This window comes from Ciconia boyciana, chromosome 1 (genome assembly GCF_034638445.1).
Source record: "Ciconia boyciana chromosome 1, ASM3463844v1, whole genome shotgun sequence".
Classification (NCBI taxonomy): domain Eukaryota; kingdom Metazoa; phylum Chordata; class Aves; order Ciconiiformes; family Ciconiidae; genus Ciconia; species Ciconia boyciana.
This window is the reverse complement of record NC_132934.1, coordinates 161,407,215-161,426,571: the sequence shown is the minus strand read 5'-3', so window position 1 is coordinate 161,426,571 and position 19,357 is coordinate 161,407,215. Positions and strand designations below refer to the sequence as shown.

The 19,357-nt window shown below is 43.5% G+C and overlaps 1 protein-coding gene across 5 annotated transcripts in view; it reads left to right on the top strand.

Annotated features, from left to right (window-relative positions):
- The first annotated feature begins 2,377 nt into the window (after positions 1-2,377).
- The window catches only part of FARP1 (FERM, ARH/RhoGEF and pleckstrin domain protein 1), a 216,934-nt gene continuing 199,954 nt past the window's right edge, over positions 2,378-19,357 (top strand). For 4 of the 5 annotated variants that reach the window (XM_072849956.1, XM_072849955.1, XM_072849954.1 and 1 more), the window contains exon 1: positions 2,380-2,703. The gene's annotated coding sequence lies outside the window, so the exon portion shown is untranslated. Of the gene's footprint in view, positions 2,704-19,357 lie in introns of all 5 variants that reach the window. The other variant, XM_072849957.1, reaches the window with a different exon arrangement.

The window sequence follows — 19,357 nt, the reverse complement described above, 5'->3', positions numbered from 1 at the left end:
ATGTCAGTCCCTAGTTGTCCTTTGACAGCTTCAGAAGATTCAAGAATCAAGGGTTAACTCATAAACACATGCAAGCTTGTCCATGGCTCCTGGTGAAATGACCGACATATTACCACCTTTGATGCTTCAGTAAGTATACCATTCAAGATAGTATTTCACTGTTGCTTTTTGGAGCTCAGTAATAAATGATCAGTAGCTGCAGGGCAACCTGTTACTTCTGTTCAGTACTGAGAAATGTTTCAAGGTCACTCAAACTTGGAAGGCATTGAAGATGACCTCACTCATTTGATGTAGATTACAACAACTCTTTTGTTAGGTGTGAATGAGGCATTACTGATCTGGAAGTGTACATAAAAAGCACCAGGAAATTCTAAATGCTACAATTGACCCTTGCAGTGCTGCTCTTACCCTAACTGCACCTTAAGTAGGAGTTAAAGCTGCTGACAAAATAAGTACTTGGAAAAAGGCAATCTTCTTTATTATGTCAGTGTTTTCAACCACAGTTCATATGGTCAGGCAGTTGGACTAGATGGTCATTGTAGGTCCCTTCCAACTGAAATAGCCTATTCTAATTCTCTTCTATTCTATATTGTCAGAATGAGAATGTAATCTTTCTTCTTGATCTTCTACAGACAGACCATGCATTTTGTGTGGAAAAAGTCTGGGGGAAAATAACAATAATTACTATCTTATCACGTATTGACAGCTAAAGGCGATTTCCAGCATTTCAGTCAGTAATGTATGTACTTCTGTTAAGGTTTCAGGGCTGACCAAAGAAATGAAGTTCTCTTGGTCTCACAAGGTTGGCTGGCATGTGCATTGAGGTATTTGCAGTGAGGTGTCTGTGCATAGAGGCATTGCTGTTGGCAGCAGAGGAATTTGTCTTTTGTGGATTAAGCAAGGCCAAGGCTTAGATGAAAAAAATATTTATAGCACTCACATATAACTTCTCTTTCCTCCAGTGATTAAAAACTAGAGATAGTAGTTGTGCTCCTCAAATGGTCTTTAAATGCTAGGTGCTCAGAAGGGTTACTTTATCAATACAAACCTAGTTTACTGCTCCCTCCTGGGTCACTGAGAGGACTTAAAAGACCCGAAGTGTCTCCCCTGCATCACTCATTTGTGTGCACCACCCAGTCTTCTTCCTGAAAAACATTGGGTAAAAGACTGGAAAAGGCTCAAAGAGATGCACACCCTAACACTTAAGTTATGCAAATGGATAGTGGTGTTTTAAGAGCTGCTGTATGCAGACAGCTATGCTGGTCCTAGGTGTGACAGCCTTTTTGCTATAGCTCCAAATCTTCTCTGAGGGAATGTACAAGGTCTCTGGAAAAGGCACACCCCCAGCCCCGGCCTTTGCATGGTGGTCTCCTTTCTACTCACATACTGGAGTGGAGACTCTTTTGAGAGACAGCCCTTGAAGCCCACATTGCTACTACTTGTTGAATTTTACAGTGCTGTGATCTGTGGTTGTCTAACGAGGAAGAAAATACAGGTTACTAACTAGTAACCATAAATGTGAATACACTACCCATACACCCAGTCCTTCGGTTTCTCTGGCGTCTCAGGCAAGCACTTGGAGTGTGATGAGTGTGGAGGAATAGATACCTCTTGGTAAATCAAGCACTGATCTGTTCTCTGTCGATTCCTGAAGCCTCCTCCTAAAGCAGAAAAGCTGGGGTATTCATGGGTTTGCACAGACCCCTTCAGGCAATGTCCTGGCTCCTCCTGAACGGGTTCAACAGCCTCCCGGCTGCCGGCGAGTGAACCAATTCCCCCGTCCAAGGACAGCAGGGCACAACCTGCCTGCGAGGTACCCGTGCCCCTGAGGGCACCTACGTCGGATGGTCCCCGAAATCTACAGAAAGGGGCAGCGATGGCGCAGGGCCTCTGCTCCCCCTTGCCCCCGGGCAGCAGCTCGAGGCGGGAAGGGAGGCCCCGCCACCCTCACCGGCCGCCTCGCCCCTCGGAGCCGCCCTCCGCCCCCAGCCGCGGGGCTGCAGCCTGGTTTAACCCTTCCCTCACGGCACGGCCACCTGGCCGCTGCCCGCCCCTTCTGCTGCCCGGGAGGAGGAGGAGGAGGAGGAGGAGGAGGGGGGCATCCGGAGCCCCTCCGGCACCGCACCGGAGCAGGGCGGCGGTCGCTGCTCCTCCTTCCCTCCCCCCGACGGGCTGCCCGGGTACCTGCGGCCGGGCGGCACCGCCGAGGCGGGCACCCCGCGCCCTCCGCCGCCGGCAGCGCTGAGGCGAGCGGCCATGGCGAGCCACCGCCGCCGCCAGTGAACGCTGGAGGGGGCTCTCGGCCGCCTCCTCCCGCCGGCGGCTCCCCCTCCGGGAGGGGGCAGGGTTAGGGGAGGTGCAGCCGCGGCAGCGCGGCGAGCGGCGTCCAGTTCCCGCTCCCCCGGTCTGCAGGCGGCAGCAGGGCTCCCCCCCGCCTCCGTCGCCGCCTGCCCCCTTTCTCCTCAGCGCCCGGCCCGGTGGGCTCCCCCCCGCTGCAAAGCCGGACATGGCGACCCTGCTCCTGCGAGCCCCCCGCTGTCCTCCTCCCCCCGCCGCCGCCACTGCTCCTGCCGCCGCCGTCTCCTTCTCCTCCCCGCGGAGCTTTTAATGGCTCGGACCTCCGGCGGCCAAGCGCGACTGCCCCTGCACCAGCCGCAGCGAGGAGAGCCCGCGGGAGCCCGCGCAGCCCCAGCCCCGCGCACGGTAAGGGCGGCACGGCGAACAATGGGGCCGGGCGGGAGCAGCAGCGGGTGGCGCCCGCCCCGCCGGGCACCGCGGCGAGGGCTGCGGGGCAGGCGGCGGGACCCGCCCGCGGGGCGGCGAGGGCGTGAGGGAGCCGGCGGCCGGGAGCGCCGCCCGCGCCGCCGCCGGCGCTGCCGCCCCCCTCCCCGGGCGGTGACAGCCGCGGGGCCGCGCTGCCCGGCGGACACCCCGCGGGCGGCGCTCGGCCCCGCTTAATCCCATTACCGCGGGTAATCCGCGGGGAGGCACCGCGCCGAGCGGCGCCCAGACCGCCTTCCCTCCCCCGCTTCCCCCAGACCACCGCGGCCGGGCGCAGTCCGGGCGGCGGCGAGGGCGGCCGCTCAACTTGGTGCCTTTTGTTTCGCCCCCGGGCTGGGACCCGGCCCCGGCCCCGGCCCCGGCAGCGGGGCGTCCCCCCGGCGGTTGCCCGGCGGCGGGTGGGACGCCCCGGGCGTCCCTGCGGCGGGGCGGGAGCCCTCAGGGGACGCTTGGTGACGGGCGGAGTTGGAGGGACGGTCGTCCCCGTTGGCCTGAGGAAAGGTTTAGCCCAGGCCGGAGCCGGCGGGGAGGTGCCGCTCTGGGGGGGCGTGCGAGGGCAGCCCGCCTCCCTCCCCGCCTCGGCCCCGGGGAGGACGGGGCGGCCCGGGCTGGGCGGCGGTGGGTGTCTCCCCGCTCGCCCCCGGCCAGTGCCGCCCCCCTGGGCTCCCTGAGCGGCTGTGACGGCCGCCGCCGCCCGGTGCTCCCTCCGCCTTCACACCCAGGGGTGCGCCGAGGTGGCTCCGGTTCCCTCGACGCCTCTGCCATCACCTCGGCCGTGCCCGAGCTGGAAAGTTCGCCACTTTCGAAACCGAGTGTTTCCCGTTCTTTGGTACGACCGGTCTCAAACAGGCATGAACTGCTGAGGAAAGTTTTTGAGTAAACAGAAGTTTATTTTCAGAGTGGGAGCTTATGTGTGTGTAGTAGGCCTTATCTTTTGTGCTTTGGCGGCTTTTCTTTTTTTTTTTTTTAAAGCACACGCAAACTCTTTGGAGTTTTTTTTTAAAGTTGCCGGATTTGCTGGGTTGCTGGCATGAAATAAATGAAATGCATAGCATATTTTTTTCGGTCACAGCCTTCTTACCAGGGTTTCTTTCAAAGAGATTTGTCCCTGGAGAGTGGAAAGATGATTGCTCTAAAGGAACAGTATTGCTCAGCTGTTTTATTATTTGTATCTCTCAGATCCTTTGACTCTTCCTCCTTGTATTGCTTCCAATATGTATTTACAGCAAGCAGCTGACATTGGAATCAAGCCAACAAAAATAAAGTTCTGAAGGAGCCCAGTTAAGAAAAGTCCCAAACGTTCTTCTGAATGAAGATATCCCCTTCGCCTACTTACAGATGTTTATGTGAGAATTGCAGTATCTAGCTAATTAGTGGATCTGAGCCTTTTAGAAATGGTCCCGCTTACCAAGAAAGTACAAAATCCTCTTAGCCGTGCCTCACGTGTCCGACCTGCCAGGGTCTTGAAACTCTGCGCTGGCTGACACGACAGGACGGGAGCTGCGTTTGCTGTGCCCACCGCGTTGCATCCTGGGCCTTGTAGTTACCCTGACGTGCACCTCGCTGGTAAGCTCTGTGTGTTAATGCTGCCAGGTGAGAGCTTCTTTCCCTTTTGCCCTGGCCTTCCCCGGTATCAGAAGTGTCCGGTGCTGAGCAAAGTGTAACAACTTTGTGGCTTGGGGATCCTGCTTAATGTTTTTGCTTTCTAATTCAGAGTTTCATCCTCTTAGGTATGGTTTTGCTCTAGGATTGGGTAGGGTCTCTTTTATTTCCTTTACAAATAGCAAAGATGAGGGTTTATATGTAATACACTGAATTACGACGGCCATTTTTTAAAGCTTAGACGTCGCTATATCAGCCCAAACTCACTGTAAGTTCTTTTATCCCCACAGACTGAAGTTCAGATGTAGCTGTGGAAGGATTCATTGGCAGTAGGGCCAACTGTCGTCATCACGGGAAGGGGTCAGAAAGCTGTATTTCTCTGCTCGTTTTTTGCCGTTTCTTGTGTATAGCCAGTTAATTTGTGGGGTTTTTTTCTTCTGCACTGTATTTTCTGGAACAAACAAAATAAACTAGGAAAGTGGGCAGAATGTTTAACACACAGTAACATGGGACTTCAGAATGTCAAAAGTTGGTAAGAGATTGAATGTGTGATACCAAAGCCTGACTTTTATTTAATGGCTGGACTTCAAATTGGAAATCTCCCCCCCCCCCCCCCCGGTTGACACAGTTCATTAGTCACTGTGTAATCAATGTCTTAAAACATGCTACTTGTAACCAAACCTTTTGAAAGAAAATTGTGGATGATAAATGGGAACCAAAGGGAAAATGCCACTTACATGATGGTTTGAAAAAGAAAAGAGAAAGTCTTGCTTTAGGAGATGTATTTCTGCATTAAAATTCAGATAGAGAATTCTGAATTTGTAGAGCTATTCAGTAAATTTTCCCTGCTGATTTTAGATTAATTTGACTTACGAAAAAATCCAAACTTCCACTTAAGAAATTCATATATGATGAAAATCAGCATCTCTTTTTAAAAAATATAAAAATTCTTGACACTGATGAATATGAGGCTGCCAGTGCTGTCAGCTTTTTAGATTATGTATGCTTCATGATGGAACTATGCAAAAAAAATGCTCCTCTGGTTTGAAATATCTTTGCATTAAATCTTTGGCTTGCTCTTGGATGTGGATTTCTAAAAGGGACTTACTGGTGCAGTGACTCCCAAACTGGGTTCTGTTAGTGCAGGAAGCTGGGGAAGATGGTCCATGGGACCATATTGTTTTTTCACAGTGTTTGTAGTGAAAAGTTGGCTGGTGGGCAGAGAAATTTCAGGGCTGCCAGTGGGCTGAAGAATCATGTGCACGTCGCTGGCTGAGTGTGTCCCCTCAGGTTTTGCGAGGTGGAAAACTGTCTGGAGAATGAAGTTGCGTCTTTGCTGGTTGTTCATGGTTGTCCGTCCTTCTTTCCCGAGACTGGAATTTGAAGTGCAGGTCAGTGCTCTGACCTCGTCCTCCCCTCTGCTTTGCTTGGGGAAATGCGGATCTGCGTCTTGCTGACTGCAGGGGAGATCCACATCCGGAACTTCACTCCGGTAGAATTGACTCGACTCATCTTTTTAAACTTACGTTCGTAATTAGGAAGTATTTTTTGCAGCTGTAGGATTGGGTTGCAAAACCTGATTATATACATAAATGAAGTTCTAGTGAATGTTTTCTGCAGTTAAACCTCTGTATTATTAATCTTGGTTACATTCTAGTGCGGAATCGATGTATTTACATTATACTCTTCATACTGTGCTGTGATGTTAGTGATGGGGACTAAACTTACTGGTTTTGGTTTCTGGTTTGGTTTTTTCCATCGTTTTTTCATGGTGCTTGTCTATGCCAGTGTCCTTATTTTATATTGTCTTTTTTAGAAAAGCATGATAAAAATGCTGTTTATTGAATTTGGGTCCACCAACTTGTCCTGCTTTCTCTGTTTCTTCTTTTAGAAATTGGCATGTTTATCCTAAAAGGGCCTCTCCAGACTTAATTTCATGACCTTGAAAGGTTGCAGTTTGTGTATTTTCTTTTTTCTTTTTTTTGTGCCTGTACTTTTGTGACTGGTAGGTGCTGAGGAGACGGTGGAGTTTATAGTTTACAGATGGATTGCTGAGTAAAGGGGCGACTTGCTTTTCTGGTTATAAGGGCAGGGAAGACTAATTACAGAGGTATAAAAGGTCATCAGGCTCAGTCAGCTTTGCATTTGTGCAAAATGTCAGTAAATTTGGCCTGCAGAAATGTAGGCGAATCAGACAATTAGGTCAGTCTTTAATAGATGTGGGCACTATCTTGTTTGTAATCAATTGCAGTGTGATTAGTTTTTTAGCTTTGTCTCTAATGAAGTGGACTCGATTAAATATTATGAGAAATGAAAATATGGTACACCTTTTGGGGGATTTGAGAAACAGGGTGTGCAACTACTTTTTTTTTTTTTTTGGTCTGGAAATGTAAATGGGGGAAACTATTTTTAATGTTTGGTGGTCAAAAAGGACTTAAAAAAGAATGGTGGCTCTGTTAGTTGGTACGTAAATAAAATGAAGCCTTGTTGGTGAAGTTCATGGAGGTGCTAAAGTTCTGTTGATCTCGGGGGGAACTGATTTTTGTAACGTGTCCTTGAATGTTACACGGTAAAGTCTGTACCGTAAAATCTGTTTTTCTGTTGCTGTATAAAATGGAGGAAAGAACTTTCTCAAGCTGTGAAATCTGGATACTGAGGTTTACAGTAGAAGATTACTGTACAATACACGTTTGTTACTAGTCATGAGGAATACTTGCAAGGGGTTGGGTGGTATTTTAGTATAAGGCAGGAATGGTGTTTCCAGACTCTATTTTCTTCCCCAGGTTATAAAGAGGGTGTAGTGGTCAAGCCCGCTGAAAGGCGGGAGACCATGTCTCTGAGGCGGTGTTGCTGGTTCCCTTACTGGTGGTGCCTTGCCTATGCAGTGCTCTGCTGCTTGCCATTAAAATCAGGTTTTTTGCTACCTTGGCATCAGTGGTGGAGGTTGCTGTCCCATGGTACAAGATTTCTCAAATGAGTAGTAATGTTAATGATGATTTCAATCCCAGTTTCCTTCCAAATATACTGACTTGGGGGGCCAGATTAATGGTTTGGAGCTTGCAGGGTGACTGAATTTGCCATAATGAACGTACATTAAGAGGCTATTATGCTCCAATTTGACATGTGATTCTACTGTCTTGTAAGGCTCTTTAAATTGCCCTTTCAAGCTCTCTCCCTCATTGGGTATGTTAACACAGAAGTGAAAAGGGATAAGTTGTGCAACCAAAGGGGACCTTCCCCTCCTCTCCCAACATATAGATCTCCTCAAAGCATCTATAATACGCACGGTATTACAGAAATTCTACAGCTGGAGATGTATCATATGGACAACTGTGAGGAAAAGCTGTGACTTTCTGAAGGGAGATATTAGTAGCAAGCCATCCCTGCTTGAAACAACTCTGAGTGCAGGTAATATGCTCTGTATGCATAGAGGAAATAGAATCTCTGCCTCTGGGACAGGCTGCTCAGATACCTGGATTGTCTTCTAGAAAACATTGCTAGGGAAGAGCACACATTTTTCTAGGTCAAAAGATGACTTACTATTAAACTGGAAAACCTAGCAGTAATCATCCAGAGTTGGTATTGTTGGCTGCTTCCTTCTCCGGTCCGGGGCTGCTGCTTTTGCTGGCTATGGTCGGCCATTTCTGCGTCTTTCACTCCTGATTATTGCAGGACCAGTTGTTTGATTGCTGGTCACTAATAATACGGACAACTGCATCTCCTTAATCAAGGACCCTTATTTTCCGTCACCTGCACCACAGGCTCAGGTCAAGAAGACATTTGTCAATTTATTCAAATAGCAAATGTCTAGCTGCTCAGTAACAAAGGGTCTAGCTGCTCAGTAACCTGTGTACATTTAATTGGCTCTTTCTGCTCTGCATCGTGCATTTTTCTATTGGTTATGCTCTTTCAAATAATTTTTTTCTGTGCCCGGATTAAGCACTTGAGCTGCAGACATTGTGTGTTCATTTCTTCCATCTCTGAGTGTTATTTCTGGACACGTCCCAGCCTCCGTCACCCCACTGAACAATACCAAAGGTGTTCCACAGGGACCTTTGCTAGCGCAGCAATGGAGCACTGGCAGGCTGCTCGTTAGTCTTTTATGTCTCTCCTTATCAGTTTTACTGTGAAACTCCCTATCGCTTTGGTTGCACATGTTAGAATAATTAGGCTTCCTGTTCGGCAGGTTTTTATGGCATTGATTTTGGCCTGAAAGTTCAGGGGAGGGGAAGGTTACTATTAAATTATATGGTAAGTATGTCTTTGGTAGTTGCCTTTTTCCAAAGGCAACTTTGGAAAGTACGAGGTGGGTTTAAAACGTAGTCTTGCACAAAGAGAGGTAGGAATGCCAAGCAGACTTTCACACTACTTATACAGGAGGTGTTTTCTCTTGCGTTAGTAAATAAGTGAAAATAAATCTTAAAAATAAACCTCTTTTAAGAGGAAAAGAGAGGATGTGGTGATCACTGTTGGGTTGGAACAGGGCTTCCCATCATTCAGAGGCTCTCGGAACACAGCAGGTATCAGACAGACTTGGAGCATTTCCCTGGCCACCCTGGTCTTCCTATGATTATGGGAAGGGAGGATGGGGTGCCTTTTGGGGGTTGAAGAGTGATTTTTTTTTTTTTTTACTGTTCTTCCATTCCTCTCTCTCATTTCTCAAATTATCCTGGAGTTTGCTGCTGCTTATGGCTTACCATCAAAGTGAAATGAATTTGATTTGTTTTTATTTTGTTAATTCTCTGCAGTCTTATGATTGCAGTAACAGTGATTACAACTGAGAAGGCTCTGGCCAGCTCTTGCTGTGGTGTATAATAGTAGTGTCTTTTTCAGATTAAGGAAAAGTATGATTTGTTTAGTTTGTCCTGCCTGAGGTTATTTTCTCAAACATCAAGGCTAAAAAGGAAGGTAAAGCTCTTGTAAAAGTAAGAGTCTGCAGAAGTTGTTGTGTTTTTTCTCAGGAGCTTCCTATTTTCCAGGGAGTGGTTAGTATTCAGGCCCTTAACAATATGAAAAATATTAAGGGGAGAATGAGGAAGGGGGGATTCAGTTGCCGTACCTTTTTGAGAGTTAAGAGTTCGTACAACTTTAAGTACCAAGTAGTCTCAGTACATTATAGAAGTTAAACTTTTTTTGTGTGAACCTTAAGATTAGCCTTGTTGGAGGTAATTTTCAGTCTTTTTATTTGAAGACCTCAGCTTTTATCTTATTTTTGTGGAAATTCCTCCTGAAAATCTCTGTTTAGCATTGTGTTTGTAAGACTTGAAACCATTAATGTTTACCTTTAACATGTTAAACATTCAATAGTTTTGTTGCTTTTTAAACAGAGGCATCAGTATGTGCATGTAGGAAGATCAACGATATGGTTGTGCTGTTGTAACCTGTGTCATTCATTAGCCATTTTTTACAGCTTAGCTGAATTAACCGGAAAATAAAATTGTTTTATGTTTTGGTGCAGATCACCATTTTTTCCTCCTGTGTCCTTTGAAATGTTGAGCATCGTTTTCAGTACTATGAAAAATAAAAAACTAGAAACCATGAAAAGAAATATAAAACAAGCAAAAAGGAGAAGATACCTAGAATGTACAGTCAATAAATATTGAAACTGAAGCTAGCAGAAAATATCCTCAAAGTTCCTCAATAGCAAATAAATAAATAAAACAAACACAAAGCAGATGGTGTGATGGTATTGCAGTGGAGAGAAGGGCAAGTGACTGTCATTTGAATATAAAAAAGGTTTTAAAAGGCTTTCTAATTAAGTGCTGCTCACAGCTCTGCGTTTACTAATAATATTTGAATTTTGAGATAAGTCGCAAACGGCACAATTCCAAGGATATAGCATCCATTTGCCTAAAACGAGTGAGTTGGAAGTGAACTTCTAAGAGAAGAATTTCTAAATAGACCTGTAGGAGAGAAGCTGCTGTTGGTAATTTTATGGGGCAGGTTTTTCCATCTCGATTTTTTTTTCATATTATTTGCAATTAAGGCTTGAATGGTAATGCTGCCTCTTTGCTTCTGACTATTTTCTATCTATATCTCTGTAGATTGTTGGGCAACTTCAACCATATTAGACAAACAATGAAGCTTAATTAAAAAATAAGTGCTAGATAGAGGAGAGACTCAAATCACTGCAGCTGTTGTGGGAGGTCATCTGCGTTGCCTGTCAGCTTCCTGATCGGCACGTGTGTTGGCTGGGCAGTCACATAGGTACTGCTGAAAGCAGTTGCAGCCTCATACCTTCTAATTAGCAGTGAGTAAATAGGACAGTGTTGAGAGAGGGGTTGGGGAGGCTGGCAGGATAGGAGGTGTGTGGTGGAGCGAGCTGTGCAGCAGCTGGCTTTTCGTTGTGCAGGGGCTGAGGGAAGAGTATCAGCTGGGTGGAAACCAGTTTTTTATTAGCTCTGTTGGTCACCAGCCATGATCATGTTTACATAGTGGCTCTTAGTGGGGAGAAAACAAACCTAGCACTAATGAAGCCTGTCCAAAACATGAAGTCTTTATCAAAAACCTTGGCTGCATTTACACCAAGTGCAATTTCCCACAGTTATCTGGAAATGCTTCCCATAGCCATGAAGTAGGCATGCTTTTATCCAATGAAGTATCAAAGCGATGGTGTAAGAGCAGGATATCTGTGTGAAGTTTACCTCCAGTTGTCCAGCTTTTTATGTGCAAATCAAGGACTATTTCAGATTCTGAACCAAGAAATTATCATCAGGCAATACCTTGAACATAAGCATTTCTCCCTTAATTTTGTGTGCAGTGGCTGCCCACTAAGGCACCAGTGAAATTGTGGGAGCAGTTTCTGGTTGTAACAACGCTTCAAGGATCATTTGAAGCAATGGATGAGCAAATGACACGTGATGGTAGGTCCCTGCTTGAGAAAACCCAACACAGGGAAGCCATTCCTGTCCCCCTGAATGAAGAGAAAGTACATGATGGAGGAGAGCTAGGGACTAATAGCAGCATGCTACAAGCCTATGACTGAAAAATTAGATCACTATTGTGATGGAGTAGTGTGTATGCATATGTTTGTACATATGATAAGAAGATGGAGTTGAAAAGCATTTTCTTTTTCTGGAACCAAGTTGTAGACTCTTTGTTTTCCTCTGATTTAAAAAAACAACCAAACAAACCCAACAATCTATATATTCAAGAAAATTCAGACATGTTTGTGAAAGCATTAAAACTGAACGCAGTATTGTTCTTAATCAAGTATTTGCTAGGGTTGATTTGACTCCCTGAGATCTGTTGGTAAAATTTCATTAGGCAGTAGATAAAACTACCAAATTTTCCTTCAAAGTTCCTTTCCTTAAAAGTGAGAGTAATGTTTGAAAATACGTATTTTATGTTATTATTTAAAATAATTAAAGTGAAAAATAGGTGATGTGATGAGAACAGCTAATACACAGACAAAGAATAACCGAATTAAAGCTGAAGTAGTTAGCTGTAAGATGGTGGGCTGTTCGAGTGTGTACCGCAATAGTTGGATGCAAGGAACAGAACTACATTTTCCCTCCCAGTGTCATGTAAAGAAAATAACAGGGAGAGTTCAGTATGCCCCTTCATCTCTGGATTTGGATTCTCTGCAAAATCCGTGTGCTATCAGGATATTTATAGCTGCAGAATTAGATGATTTCTGTCCTTCAAGAAAGCTCAAAGAATTTTCATTTTAGTGTAAACATAATTCAATAGAAAAAGTCCTGAGGAGAGTCTATATTCTACTTTTCTGCGTGGTTTTGTGCAAGCAAAATGCCCCCTCCAACCTGTACAAAGTTTTTTGCACTTAAAAGCATCCTAAGATTGGAACTGAAGCTTGGATGTGTGCTGTGAAGGGAAAATGGTAGCTATACATCTAAAAAATGTCTACAGGAAAATGTAAAATGCTTCTAGAAGTTTTAAAGCCTTGTATCTGTGGCAATTCTGGGCTAACCTTGGAGCAGAATGAATTTCAGAGAATGGTGATCTGAGAACACATTTTCCTTGCCAAGCTGGAACTGATTTGGAGACATGGAAGAGAAAATCAGAATAATAAGTCTGGCTCCTGCAAGTAGATTGAGCCTAATGAAATTAGTATCTGAAAATTAATTATGAAACCATCCTGATAATATAGAACAGGACCTAAGAGGATGTTTGAAAATCTGCAAGTAACTCCAGGATTTTTCTGCAGAGGAGTTCCCAGGAGTGGAATAAGAATATCTGCTTTTGTTTTCCCATAGAGTATTTGAATTGCAGTGAGCAACCCCACTGCACTCGTGTGCATATGTTTCCTGTTGCAGTCAAGTGACAGTTTGGCTCAACTTGGAAAAGGCTGACATGCCTGAGAGCTGGATTGTACAGTATCAGCTGGGTAAAAGTTTCCTAAAGTCTTTTGGCAGTGTCTGACTTCTGTGAAATAAAATATGCTGCAGTAATTTGTAATTTGTATGTGTGTCTATCAACCAATGATTGAATTTATTCTAAGCATTAACTTCCTTGTTTATGACAAATCCTGGAATAGCTTACTTTTTTTCATTAGATTTCCAGGGTAAATTTAATTGGAATCTCTTCAGGAGGACAAGCTAGTCTGGTTACTTTTGAATGTGTTTAAGGAAAGTTTCGTAACTCCTTCTTTGGTATTCCTCCTCCAGTAAGGCCTGATCCTTTTTTATCTATGAAGTTTAAAGCTTGAGGGGACAGTAAAGACTCAAATCAATTGGAAGTAATTGCAGCTAGATCATGAGCATAGTTTTGTTTAATTTACAGTGTTTATTTAGTGCTCTCCTGTTGAGGAAGTTTAATCAAATTCCTCGTGCTGCAGGGGACTGCAGGGAGGAATAGCAGAGATCTGGGTGCTTGTTTTGAGGACTCTACCTTATGTATATGTAGTTCTGCGTTTGGGAAAGAAAGACTTTTAATACCTGGTGCGGCAGCTCAAGTGGTTCCTCTGTAACTGGGCATGGGGACACAGGGGCTCCCTCTCGGCTGGATGCCTTCAGTGGGGCCAGGTTTGTCCCACATCGATGCTCTTGAAGCATCAAGAGAGAGGAGCTCTGCTTTTAAATTAAAGTCACACAGCAACATAGGTGACATGAGACCTTTAAATGTTAATACAGTGAATACAGTTCTGTTAATACCATGTCCCTGCTATTTTGGAATAGACAGAATAGCCTTCAGAAGCTCTTGGCTCACTGCTTGTTGTTTGTACTTCTTGTTTAAGTGTGCTGTGTTACCGTGCTCATCTTTGAGGGCTGTGTTGGTGGTGCTTGATGCAGTACTACACTGTGCAGAGCTACAGTCCTTAACCCCCAAGTTTGAGAGTGTGCATGCTAATGGGCAGCTTCATGCTGTTTTCTTCAGGGAGTAGGATTTGATGGGGACAGTTGAAAAGGAAAAGTCTTGACCTTTGAACGCATGGAACGTCGTGGGGGATTATCCTTACCCAATATGCAATTAGTTCATGTTAGAAGGAACAACAGTAACCCATTTCTTTGTGCCTGTTTCTTTTGCCTACCCTTTATTTCCACCTTCTTTCCCCTCTTTGAAATTCCTATATGCATATACTCTCAGTGTTTTAGTAGTGTGTATGTTTTTTTCTGATTCACTAGTAAGGCTGAATTTCTTTCAGGGTTGAAAGAAAAACATGATGTAAATCGAGGTTCTGTGATTCTGTTTCTGCATATCATGTGTGCTGCTGTTGGCAGTCCTGGGAAGAACCATTCCTCTGTCTTATTTTTAACAACAGTTTGTGAGCAAAAATAAATGCAACAGTACTGTCGCCGTTGCAAGGCTGAGATTAAGGAAATTTATTTAATCACTAGAAATTAATGTATATATGGCTTTTCTTCTTGAAATAAAGGGCAAAGAGTCTGCAATCTGAATCATTCCTTTAATGAAGGTGGGGTGTTACTGATGCTACTTTTATGAGGTTTTCAGGTAGTAAGAATTATTTGATGTTCTCCAAACCTGACTATATTGATTACTTGCACAATATTTACTTCTCTTTCCTTCTTGAATTCTACCCATGTTTTTATTTCCCAACCCCCTCTTTTAATGCACTTATTATCTGTGACAGCATTCTGTAGTATTTATCCATAATACCTGTATTTATCTTTTCCATTGATAAGGCAAATATGGTGAAAGGACACACTGTTTATCTTTTCTAAAGTTTCAGTAAGCTTCTAGCCAAAACTGTTGCTGGTATGGAGACCCAGAACTTGTTAGGTGTTCATTTACATCTTCAACAAAAGTGTAAGTATGTAAGTTTTGAATAATATTCTTTTTCCATTAGTCCTACAGCTTTCTTAACAGTAAGGAAGGAATGCAGATCTCTGGAGGCTCATCTAGGGTTTTGATGGCCCAATAAAGCTAAAATCGTTTTTGGCATGAAGCCTTTAAATGTTGCAACAGATCTTGTGTGTGATTGGTATGATTTAGAAAGACTGCAAATGGCAAGCCCGGTATTGGACAGTTATCTTGATGGATTTTAGAGGTTTTTTTCCCTTCTTCCCTGTGGCAGAATACAGTCAGCTAAAGACTTTCTTTGTGATCATCACAAGATTCAAATTTAAAATGGTCTTTAAATTCTGTACTCTGTCATGTAAGTTCTACATATACTTTGTTCTGTACTGTGTGATTAAGAAAGAGAAACTTTAAGAAGCATGCACTGATTGTGAGACAGCTATCAACTATTAAGAGAATCTGTCTCTTAATGTCTGATATTTTTTTTTTTTAATTCAGTCATTTTTCCACTGAGAGATATCCATCTAATTTTTTTTTTTCCATGGACTTACAAGTCAATATCTTTTTCTGTCACGTAACAGATTAGGCACCTTGAGTAAACATGTATCTCTTACTCTGTAATGGACAGGACCTTTTGTTCTGACTGATAATTACCTTTCATACTACCTGCTTCAATTTTTCTTCAGTGATTTGTTGGGTGAGGTTCCTGTTGTTTTCATTGCCTGCAGAGCTGTATTTTCAGTGATTGACTGAAGGATGAGTTTTAGGTAACTGCAGGCTTGAGTCAGTGTTTGTAGGAATCTTGGCAATGGTCCTAAATTGTCTTTTGTGTATCTATAATCTGATTCAAGGGTGCTCCCTATAAGGACTGACATTTTTGTTCAGGCTTCTTTCAGATGTCTTAAATACCACTGCTTCCATTAAAAGAAAAAAATTTACTCCATAGTTTATGATCTTACTGTTGGGGATTTTTCCTTCTGGTAAACCAGCCTGTGTAAAACTGCTCTAATTCTTCCTAAATCTTTAAACTTCCCGCTCAACTTGCAGACCACATACCTTACTTATATGCTCCTACACTTCGTTATCCTGCAAATGGTTTGTTCCCTTGCTGCTCTGCTGTGGCAGTCTCCTTGGTTCCCTGGGAAGCTTTCGTTCTGCTCCAGGTTGTCCAGTTCTAGTACAGAGTTACATGCGGGAAGGAGCCCTTCAGGAGGACTCACTGTGCAAGGGGTTTGTCTTCATGGCAATTGGCTTTCCAGAAAGATCATGTGTAAATGTGGTTACTGGACCAGTAGATCTGTCAGTCTCTCTCTTAACTTCTGAATTTTAATGCTTCTTCTCTAACTGCTATCTTCCATGTTATATAAAATAATCTAGACATTTGTTTTCTTGAAATGTAATTGCTCATTTTTATGCTGAGCTAAAGCAGTTAGTGATTAATAACCTCAAAGTTCCCTTTTGTTACCATATACTTAGTCATTTTGTCTGTGTTAGTAAGGCATGATGACCTATTTTGGTTAGTATGTCTCTCTTTTTGAGCTGAAAGATGATAGCAGAAGTGTATCTTGGAATTTCTTGGGTATGCTAGAGACAAAAAGGAGGAATAAGATACCAAAAATGTTAGTGAAGCATGGATTCTGTTCCGTAAGATGTTAGAAGCGTGTTAGACTATGAAAGCTTTAAAGCATCACCCTTGTTTTTAAAAACTGTCTTTAATAAGAAGTTCATTTATATACTTCTGATCATTTTAAGACCCTTCAAGCAAGCCTCAGTTTGCTACAGGAATTCAGTAAGCTGCCACTATGCCTTATGTCCATTAACAGAGGTTCTCTGCTGCCTGGCAGTATGTATTCCTTACTGACTGAGACATCCACTAATTTTATTTTTTTTTTAGATGGATGCAACTTTGAAGGCTCCTCACCGAACAAATCCATTAAGAGAGCTGCCTACAGGATATCTTATTTTTGCAGAACATGCAAAAAGTCAGAGTCACTTTGCAGGCTGAGGGCTGTGGTAACATACTATTTATTTTCCCTTAAAGCAATATTGCATTTGTCTGTTCTGCTGGTCCTTCATGCTTAGAATTTACTAATTGGCAGGAAAAGACTTTAAATGGATTGAATAATCATACCCATTTTTTTTTTCATTACGTTGTCTTCCATTAAAGAAAAAAATGCCATTTTTTTTCTGTAACTTAAAAGATCTAATGACTTCAGAAGTAGTTGTTGTTTATCCATTTATCCATCTTAAGCACTTCAGACAGATGAGAACAAAGCCATAAGCTTCCCAAATTGTACGCATAGTTAGTATTCCCTAACTGACTACTAACTAGTCCTAGTAGTTGCAAGGCTCGTACTTGGTTGCAAGAAGGGTGAAAATGTCAGGTTCATGACTGTGTGTCTGCTTTATTTAGTAACAACCTCAGTGTTTTTTCTAGCAGTTTTATTGAAACTTGACTTGGTGAACAAAGAAGTGTAATTCACTTAGAGGCTGAACTTTCTGAGGCAATGATATGGGAAAAACTGTGTAGGCTTGGTAAATGGGGATCAAACCCAGGATCCATCAGAGCAAACCCAGGAGATAATGTGAATGGTGAAACTGTGGGGTTTGGCTTTGAACACAGCTGATAACTGAAGGGTAGGAACAGTTTATCCTCCGTTCACAGGATGTTCCTGCTGACCTTGCTGCGTTGCACGGGCTGAGAATAGTGCGGTTTTCCCAAGCAAGCCGGAGGTGATCTGGGGAAATCTTACTGGGAGAAGGGGAGAATTAGGGCTTGCTAGACACCAGCATATAGTGTTGTGTGTGGCCTTTTTCTTTACTTTTTTTTTTTCCCCCTGTAGTCCCTTACTGCAAAGATTAAGTGTGTTGGTAGCTTTTCAGTAGTGTGGTACAGTTACTGAGCAAAATTAGTTCTATTTCTGTAATCTGTAGCAGCAAGTAGAGCTTATCAAAATTATTGCAAGGCTAGAAAATAAATAGTCTGGTTTGTATTTAGAGTTTGTTTTGGCATAGTTAGGACTTAAGATCCTTTCTGGTGTGAACCTTTTATTCTATATATGAGTTGCTGCGTGCAACTGGGCTGCTTGCACGCGTCCCAGGGATTGCTTATATTTCCCCTGAAGTGTTACCCTAGCTGGTCAGTTAAAACTTGCAGTTGGTACCACAGTCATTATCTCCTCTTTGGTACCGTTTTATAAGTACTTGAAAAGTTGACATAAGTTGTTTCTGTACAGCCTTCTCTTGATTTCTGCAGACACATCAATTTTTTTCAGGCAGAAATATTCCAGGTGGCATTTCTTGGAGGGGCAGGAGGGAGGAAGAGCTTCCATGCCTCTCTTTAGGTAAATGGGCTCTCTTCCAACACCTCCTTCCTCTGTGCTTCGCTCCTGGGTAATCACCTCGCTGAGAGGGTCCTTGTCTGCACGGTGAGCCAGAAAGGTTGGTGTTCTTTAGTTGTGTGCAACTTCAAATTCAGCCTCTACTGGTAGGAAAAGAGAAATTGAGCCATATTTTCACTTTTGTAACCCTAAAAAACCAACCAGATGTAGAAACATGGAAACCCTTAAGATTTCTTTCCAAAGCAGGTGGGAAACATCCCCCTTTCTGAACCGTTCCAGCATTCGTACGGGCTGTTTTTGCATAGATGGGTTGGGAATCTGATGTAACACCAAACGTTCATTTACGGTCTTATTCTGTGGCCTCGTTGAAGCAGAGCACTGGTTTTATGGCTGCTGCACATCGTGTCTCTGCGTGAGCTTCCTTGGAGCCCCGTGAAAGTCTGCGGGCTCTGCTGGGACGACCTGAAGGCTGCTATGCCATCCCTGTTGCAGCAGCACGAGTTTGGACAGAACTGAAATGGGGAGCTGTGAAAGCACTGAGAAACTGACAAAGAAAATTTTGAACTTCTTAAATGTGTTTTCTTTAAATAGTAATGAGAGGTCAGATCCCGACTGCTGGCAGCAGTCTGCTAGTATTTCACCAGGATTTTGAGTAAAATTGTTACAGTTTGGAAGGAACAACTTGGAAACAACTTAAAATCAGTAATGTCAGATGGCTGCAATGTTTAATACAGAGCTTGTGAAGTAGTAAAGCTGTGGACAGTGAGCAGGTTGGCACACAGGTTGACACCAAGGTGGAGAAAAAATTATGTAAATATCCTTTTTAAAAAATTTCCTCTTCAGAATAAAACTGGCAAATTAAATTTCAACCATAATTTCTATTTCTGGGAAGGCCTTACCCTATGTGTTAGTTTCAGTTAAATAAAACACTTTGTATCAGTGACTTCTCAGGTAGGTCAAAAGATGTGCCTTTTGTGGTGTCATTTATTGTATCCATTGTGTACAGTCATTTAAAATATATAAGGCAACTGAAGGGGAGCTACCCTTTAAATTTTTTAGATCTCTGTTTTAGTGTCTTTACACTGGATAAAGTTCTGCTGTTTACATTTTTCCAAGTGTAAGTACTTTTCATTTTTTGAGAAGCAGAAAAGCTTTTGTGTTATGTATTTGCTTTCAATTTAGCTACCAGATGCAGAGAGAATATTTTCTTTTTGAATAAACTCAGGACTGAGAACTCATCTGGGAGCTCAGAAAGTAGGAAAGCTTTTGTCTTCCTTTGTCCCTTTTAATCTATGAACAAAGTAATCAGATGGGAGAAAATTAGGATTATGTGCATTAAAGCTTGAAGCACACAACTCCAGGTATCTAACTGAAGGCATCATGCAAATTAGGTATCTCACAGGCTTGGTGTTTTT